This window comes from Cynara cardunculus (assembly GCF_001531365.2).
Source record: "Cynara cardunculus var. scolymus isolate 2C chromosome LG 3, CcrdV1, whole genome shotgun sequence".
In the NCBI taxonomy this organism is placed as follows: Eukaryota; Viridiplantae; Streptophyta; class Magnoliopsida; order Asterales; family Asteraceae; genus Cynara; species Cynara cardunculus.
The window spans coordinates 23,413,764-23,422,088 of NC_037530.1; positions in this window are offsets into that span (position 1 = coordinate 23,413,764).

The window sequence follows — 8,325 nt, forward strand, 5'->3', positions numbered from 1 at the left end:
TTGGACTATAGCATTGTTTTCGGTATAAATTAATACATTAACGAGCATACGGACATTTTGGACTATGGATAATCATATGGGACATAAGTAGACAATTATGGACTTAGGACTTATTAAACCCCATAAGTAGTGTTAAATCCATAAGTGATGGTTTGGATATTCCTCTTTGATAGGGAATCGTTGAACTAGTGTGGTGATCGGATCGTATCTCTATTTTACGGAGCATTGCAAAAGAGTGAGTATTCACGGCCCCTTTTTATTATTTTCGCGTTTTTGGGGGAAAAACGTGTATAAATATAGTGATGTTTTGCATGCAATATTCATTGCGTTTAAATTGTAGATTCAAATTGAGTCTTATGAATTATATTTTGAACTGAAATTGTGAATGCGAGCTCTAACACCTTGTACTCAAGTAATAGTTGTGTTTGGGTTATGTCAAAAGTCCCGGTGTGACACTACTATTAACTCGTTGAGCCGATAGTTTAAGTGGATAGCGCTATTTGGACTGACAATCCCACCTTYTGCTGGTGAGTAGGGGTGCATATAACTAAAACAAGGGTTCTACACATGTGGGGTTTAGTCCCACCGCTGAGGTAGTTCGGTATAAAAGGGTGTAGGTGTCAGGTTTAGTAGTGGCCCAACACTTAAAAATTTCTTGGAGTACATTGTGCCTCGCATGAAAGTGTTGCAAGTAAGTAAAAGATTTACTCGACTTATTTATTGCTTAAAGATTTGTTGTGAAATGAAAACCTGTGAACTCACCAACTCTTGTAGTTGACACTTGTTTTGACGTGCTTTTTCAGGGGTAAGAAAGGCTCATGGTGACTCTTAAAAGAAGCTGTGTCACAATCATCACTTCAATTTTTTTTTTGTGTTTAAATTATAAACTTGTCTTTGGGATTGTAAACTTTGGTTATGATGTATTTAAATTTTAAAATGTATGGTTGTGTTACTTATACTCTATCGCTATGAGACTCTACCTGCCATACCTYGCGTTTCCGCTTTAGCGGGGTGTGATAGATTTGGTATCAGAGCTGTAGGTTATAGAGAACACCGGTTTTCTAAGAAAACCATACACTATAACCCAAAAAAAAAAATTTACGAATTAATTTTCTTAGAAAGAGTCTCAAAATTTTAAAACAGACATACTACTAAAATAACCAGAACGAGTGACTTCTTAGAATACTCTAACTAGACAGAGCCTGATCACCTGTGTCTAATTAAGTATGTATAAGGAGAGACGCRGATCGGTTATGTTAGGTGTTTGTCTAAAAGTTAAGGACTTCTTACTCAATAAGAAAAGCACGGTTCACATATGTGAGTTTGCATAAATTTTTGCATCTTTTTGTCATTTATTATGATTCGTTTAATAATTTAAAATTTTATTAAATATCGCAGCATTATGTCGTCAGAAAATGAATATTCGAACTCCGAAGACTACGATCCCTCAGAGCACGGTTACGATAGTGGCAACGATGTCACTGAATCTTGGGCGCGATCACCCACCCCACAGACGCCTCGCTCTGTACCCGCGCATCCTATAGCGCCACACGGAGCTAGAGTTCGGACCACCGCCCGAATGAGCATTCCTCCACCTGTGAGGGTGTCTTTTTCTCCGCCCCATCTGGAGCCGTGAGGGAGCCATCACGGTCACGCACTCGTAGTGTAACACCCCCACCCACTACCAGGACCACATCGGAGCGCTCTCCGGGTATGACTACCATGGAGAATTTATGGGTTTTGGGCATGGCTCAAGATCTTGAGATGTGTCAACTTAGGCTGGAGCATTATCGACACTTCGCCGATGGAGTGATTACAGCCCTAGGCACTCAAAATAATATGATGGATCGTTCATTAGAGTTGATTTTCATCGCTAGGAGAGCGATTAGGAGGTTGCACACTTATCTGGCGGTGTTAGCAGGAATTCTGATGATAGTGATAGGGTTGCTTATTTGGAGTCTTATGCGTTAGAGGATTTTATTTATTAAGTTGTTGATGGTGGAAATTTAAGACTTTCTTTTGAGGCTTGTAGCAGTGGTTTGTGAACAATTTTTCTTTTATATTGCACATCTTTATTTTATTTATGGATCTTATGAGATTTTGTCTATGAATGGTTAAGTTTTGTTGATAATCGATTTAATGCCTTTACTATTATAAGTTATTATATTAAAAGTTTTGTTGGTAATCTCCAAAGAAGATGAAAACTTAGAAAAGTCTTCCTCAAGCACTTCTTCTACCTATATTAAAAGTTTGTATACAGCTCCGGATGCACATTTCAAATTGAGAGGTGGAATAGGGACAAGACTTTGGAAAGTGGCAGTAGAAGATGAAGGTGGTACTTCGAAGAAACCGGGTGCATCGTGTTGTCTAGAAACTAGACAAACTCGCCCCCTGATATATCAGAGGAAAAGTTGTAAGGGATGGAAGAATGGGCTCTCACGAGATTACAATTAGCAATGGATGAGAAGGTGATTTCGGAGATAAGCTCAGAGACAACCACATTAGATATTTGGAACAAGCTAGAAGAGCTCTACCTCACAAAGTCTCTAACTAATTGTCTCATCATTCTCAAAACCTTCTTCACCTACAAGATGAAGAAAAGTACACCAATCAAGTCCAATATCAACATGCTTGATGATTTGATTATGAAGATGAAATCAATAGACTTGAAATATATGAATAACAAATGGTAATGATCCTTTCTATGCTCCCTCCCATAAAGGTATACAAGCTTTATCTCATGATTAAAGCCCAAGTAACATCCATTAAAGCCCCATACGATCCGTTAAAGCCCAACTAACATCCATTAAAGCCCTATACGGTCTATTAAAGCCCAATACGATCCATTAAAGCCCAATAGTTACGTTAAAAGCCAATAGAACCGTTAAAGCCCAATTAACATCCATTACAGCCCAATACGATCCATTAAAACCCAATAGCATAGTTAAAGCCCAACTAACATTCATTAAAGCCCAATATGGTCCATTAAAGCACAATATGATTCTGCAAAGCCCAATAAAACCGTTAAAACCTAATTAATATCCACTAAAGCCCAATAGAACCGTTAAAACCCAACTAACATCAACTAAAACCCAATACTGTGAAATCCGCCGGAAATCTTGTTGGAATATTTTTAGCGACGGACATCCGGTAGAAGTGAACGAAAGTTAACTTTTTTGTTGTCCGCCGGTGGCAAGTGATGGCTATCGGCCTTATAGGTGGGTTTCATCAGCAGCTTCGTTGATTTCTTCGTCGGCAATAGTTTCGTCGGTTTCTTTGGGGTGTGGTGCAAAACAGAAAACATCGGTTGAAAAGAAGTAGGTTTTATAATTAAAAAAAAGGGGGAAAATTTTTAAAATTTTCAAGTTTTTTTTAAAAAATAGTCGGTTTTCATGAAAATTTATTTTTCGGCGGATATATCCGCCGATTTCTTAATATTATTATTATTTAAATTATTATTATTATTATTATCATTATTATTTAACATCCATTAAAACCCAATACGTTCCATTAAAGCCCAATAGAAACGTTAAAGTCCATTACGATCCATTAAAGCCCCAATATGATCCATTAAAGCCCAGTACGATTCATTGAAGCCCAATACGATCCATTCAAGCCCAATACGATCCTTTAAAGCCCAATACGATCAATTCAAGCCCAATACGATCCGTTAAAGCCAAATACGATCCATTCAAGCCTGATACGATCTATTAAAGCCAATATGATTAGTTAAAGCCCAATACGATCCATTAAAGCCCAATTAACATCCATTAAAGCCCAATAGAACCGTTAAAGCCCAACTAACATCCAGTAAAGCCTAATATGGTCAATTAAAGCTAATACGATCCTTCAAATCCCAATAGAAACGTTAAAGCCCAATACGATCCACAAAAGCCAAATATGATCTATTAAACCCCAATATGATCTATTAAAGCCCAATACGATCTATTAAAGCCCAATATGATCCATTAAAGCTCAATATTATCCATTAAAGCCCTATAGAACCGTTAAAACCCAACTAATATCCATTAAAGCTTAATAGAAGCGTTAAATCCCAACTAACATCCATTAAAACTCAATACAGTCTATTAAAGCCCAATACGGTCTATTAAAGCCCAATACGGTCTATTAAAGCCCATACGATCTATTAAAGCCCAATACGATCCATTAAAGCCCAATACGATTCATTAAAGCCCAACAGAAGCGTTAAAGGTCAACTAACATGCATTAAAGCCCAATAGAACCGTTAAAGTCCACTAACATCCACTAAAGTCCAATAGAACCGTTAAAGCTCAATTAATATCTACTAAAGCGCAATACGATCCATTAAATCCCAACATCCCAACTAACATCCATTAAAGCCCAATAAAACCGTTAAAACCCAATTAACATCCACTAAATCTCAATAGAGCCGTTAAAGCCCAATTAACATCTACTGAAGCCTAATACGATCAATTAAAGACCAATGCGATCCATTAAGAATATATGTAATATTTTACATATATATATATATATATATATATATATATATGTGTGTGTGTAAAACCAAAAGTTTGAAAAAGAAAATCAAAAATCCACCAGAATAGGTCTGTTAGTGAACCGCCGGTAATCCGTCGGAAAGTATTAAGTTTTTTTTTTTAAACTTGAATAACTTATTATTTTAAATTACCTGCGGATTACCGGCGGCCTCCGGTATCCGCCGATAATTTAAAATAATAAATTTTAATTATTTTCTGGCGAATTTCCGGCAGACGTTAATCATAAAAAATTAATCAAAATTTCGCTAGAAATCCACCGGTAAATCATTGTAATTAGCGTTAATAATTTTGCAAAAATAATAATATGTAAAATCTAACGGATATCCGCCGGAAATATTGTCGGAATCTTTTTAGCGGCGGATTTTTGGTGGAAGTCAATGAAAGTTGACTTTTTGTTGTCCGCCGGTAATCCGCCGCTAAATTTCGGTGAATTTTGTCCGCTGAAAAACCCGCCGGAAATACTCAGTTTTCTAGTAGTGTAATTTAAACCAATGACATATTACTCAAGTAATTTTTGGGTGATCCGTTGGTATTTTCTTGAAAAACATCTATTCTACCGGAAGAATTAGTATTTTATGGGTGATCCCGTCTGTAATCACCTACGAAAATTTCCCTCAATGATTTTTATGGAAAAAAGTAATTTGTTTTTTATAGTGAAACTATGACGAAACAGTCTCAGGCCGATCGGAAAAAAAAAATCGAAAAGATGGAATGAAAAAGCAACGGTTCAATAGGACTTGCATAGGGTCGAAATGGTGACAATACTGACCATTACTGTTACTCTTCGTGCAATCGTAGATTTTAAAAGAAAGGGTTTCGAGGAGGGTTGTTAGCCAAAGTTGCAAATGAGTACGTTACGGCAAATGTAAGGAAATTATCAAAATGTCTCACAATTATGCAAAACTACATAAGAACACCGCACGCATTTACATGATAAATCAAATAATTTAATGGAATATATGTAGAGGATAAATCGATATATTATGAGTTGTGACAAAAGAATTCTCATTATACACCTCATGTTTTATAATCATTAGGCTCACAAATTTCTTTTATCATTTTGAGCCAATTACAAAGCTTGATGATGTAGAACTTATTAATTAATTATATGTATCAAAAGAAACAATCGAGAACGATGAAACAACTTCATATCAAATGTAGTATCGTCCATTTAACTTCAATATCTTCAAAGAAAATTATTATCACCGTACAACACACCATGTTGAAAACTGCTTAATTAATATGTAAAAAAATATTGCATGCAGGTCTATCAATTATTGATTTGAAAGCCAGCGAATTTTAGGATTGTTTCCACGAATTTCAATATGAAATTTGTCGATGTGCTGATTTGGTCTTGGTTTGTTGCAACTAATTAAGATAAAATATTCTGAATTAATATAATATGCAGCACATGTGACGACCATCATATGATATGATGACGATGCATTATCTATACCTTTTCTCCATGGAAACTTAACCATTAACTTTTCAAAGTGGTCGACTGCAAAATTATTATTTTAAGTTATATATTATTATAACTCCACCCAAAAATAATTAATAAACTGACAGATTATTTAAGAAAGTAAATTTTCTTTATTCAAATTATGTGAGCCATCAAGACTTTCTACCGTCAAAACCACACATGATGAAGCTTGTGTATCGGGAAAAGAAGTTATATATGACCAAATTATACCCTTTGTCTTGAAAATTATGATTGAAATAAGATTATGTAAAACACAAAATTTTGAAGTTTTTATATGGTTGTGCATTATATTCAAACACGGTAGTGTGTTATGGACTTTGCAAAACAGAATATTTTGATGCTCTGACATGGCCGTATATCATATTCGAGCACAGGGGTGCATATGTTATTTTGTAAAATAGAAAGTTTTGGTGTTCTGACACAACCGTACCATATGATCTAGCACGGCCATGCATAATGTTATTTCGCGAAACAATAGTAACAATGGACTGTTTTCTTGAGCTCCAACAAATTGCAGCTCCGTTCAACAGAAACACGTATCTGGAAGTACTTCTTCTATCTTCTGTGTCCCTTGCATAATCACTATCAGTGAATGCTTTCAATTCTACATCATGTCCTCTTCCATAGAACAAGCCAAAATCAACGGTGCCTTTCAAATACCTTAAGATTCTCTTTACTGGCAGCAAGTGATCTTCTCTTGGTTTGGCCATAAAACGAGATACCAAGCATACCACATACATCATGTCAGGTCATGTAACGGTCAGGTACATCAAGCTTCCCACCAGTTGCTTATACATAGTAGAGTCCACCTCTTCTCCTCTTCCCCGCTTGGTTAGAATGGTACCTGGAACCATGGGATTTTTGACATAATTACAGTTCCRCATCCCAAACCTTTCTAAGACTTCTTTTGCATACTTCTTTTGACACAAATGAATCCCCTTCGCACTCTGATGAATTTCTACTCCGAGAAAAAATCTCATCATTCCCAAATCAGTCATTTCAAATTCTTGTTTCATCAACTTCTTGAATTCTTCACATAATAAAGTATCATTACCAACATAAATTAAATCATCGACATAGAGACTTACAATGACTAGTTTTTCACCGACCCGTTTGGTAAATAACGTGTGATCATAGTTGCTTTTCTCGAAACTTTCTCGCTTGAAATAACTTTCGATCCGACTAAACCATGCTCGAGGAGCCTGCTTTATTCCATACAAGGCCTTCTTGAGACGATACACTTTGTTTTCTTCTCCCTTTTTGACAAAACCTTTCGGTTGCTCCACGTACACGACCTCTTTCAGCTCTCCATACAAGAAGGCGCTTTTAACATCTAGTTGGTATACATTCCAGCCATTGTGTGCAGCTATGGCTAACAAAGTTCTGATCGTATCCCATCGTGCAACTGGTGCAAAAACTTCACCGTAATCAACTCCTTCTTTTTGGGCATACCCCTTTGCGACAAGTCTTGCTTTGTGTTTGTCGACTTCTCCGTTTTYATTTAGCTTGGTTTTGAAAACCCACTTGACCCCGATCGTCTTTGTGCCTGCTGGTGGAGATACAAGTTCCCAAGTCTCGTTTTTTTCGATAGCTTGCAACTCCTTTTTCATTGCTTCTATCCACTTTTCTTCTGTAGCAGCTTCTTCAAAACTTATYGGATCATCGTGTGAACTAAACAYTAACATTGTCATATTTGCTTCTTCATCTGAAAACTCGCCCCCACTTTCGTAATCCTGCAACCAACCTGGCTGTCTCCTGTCTCTTCTTGTTGATGCTTCGATTTCTYCTGGACACTCTGAACTAGTCCCGATTGTGTYARCGGCTGCTGTGGGAATTGCATCAGCTACACTTTGACCTTCTCTTTCACTAGGGGGTGCAGCTGTAGATCGAATTATGTCCTCTTCTCCTACTGTTGTCTCTTCTTCATCCAGGTCTAAAGGTTCAAGTTTTGACTTTGCCTCACCTGTGCTCCAGTTCCATTTAGATTCTTCATCAAAAATGACGTCCCGACTAATGATTATTTTATTTTGAATTGGATCATATAGTCGGTACGCTTTCGACTCTATGCTTACACCAAGAAAAACACACTTGTGGCTTCTGTCATCAAGTTTTGTACGTAATTGCTTAGGTATATGCACATGGCCAATGCAACCGAAAACTCGAAAATAATCAACGCTTGGTTTCAATCCGCTTCATCGTTCTTCTAGCACTACATCATCCAGCGCGCTTGTAAGACTTCTATTCAACACATGACACGTCCACTTTGCTGCTTCTGGCCAAAACCACTTCGGCATTTGCTTTTCT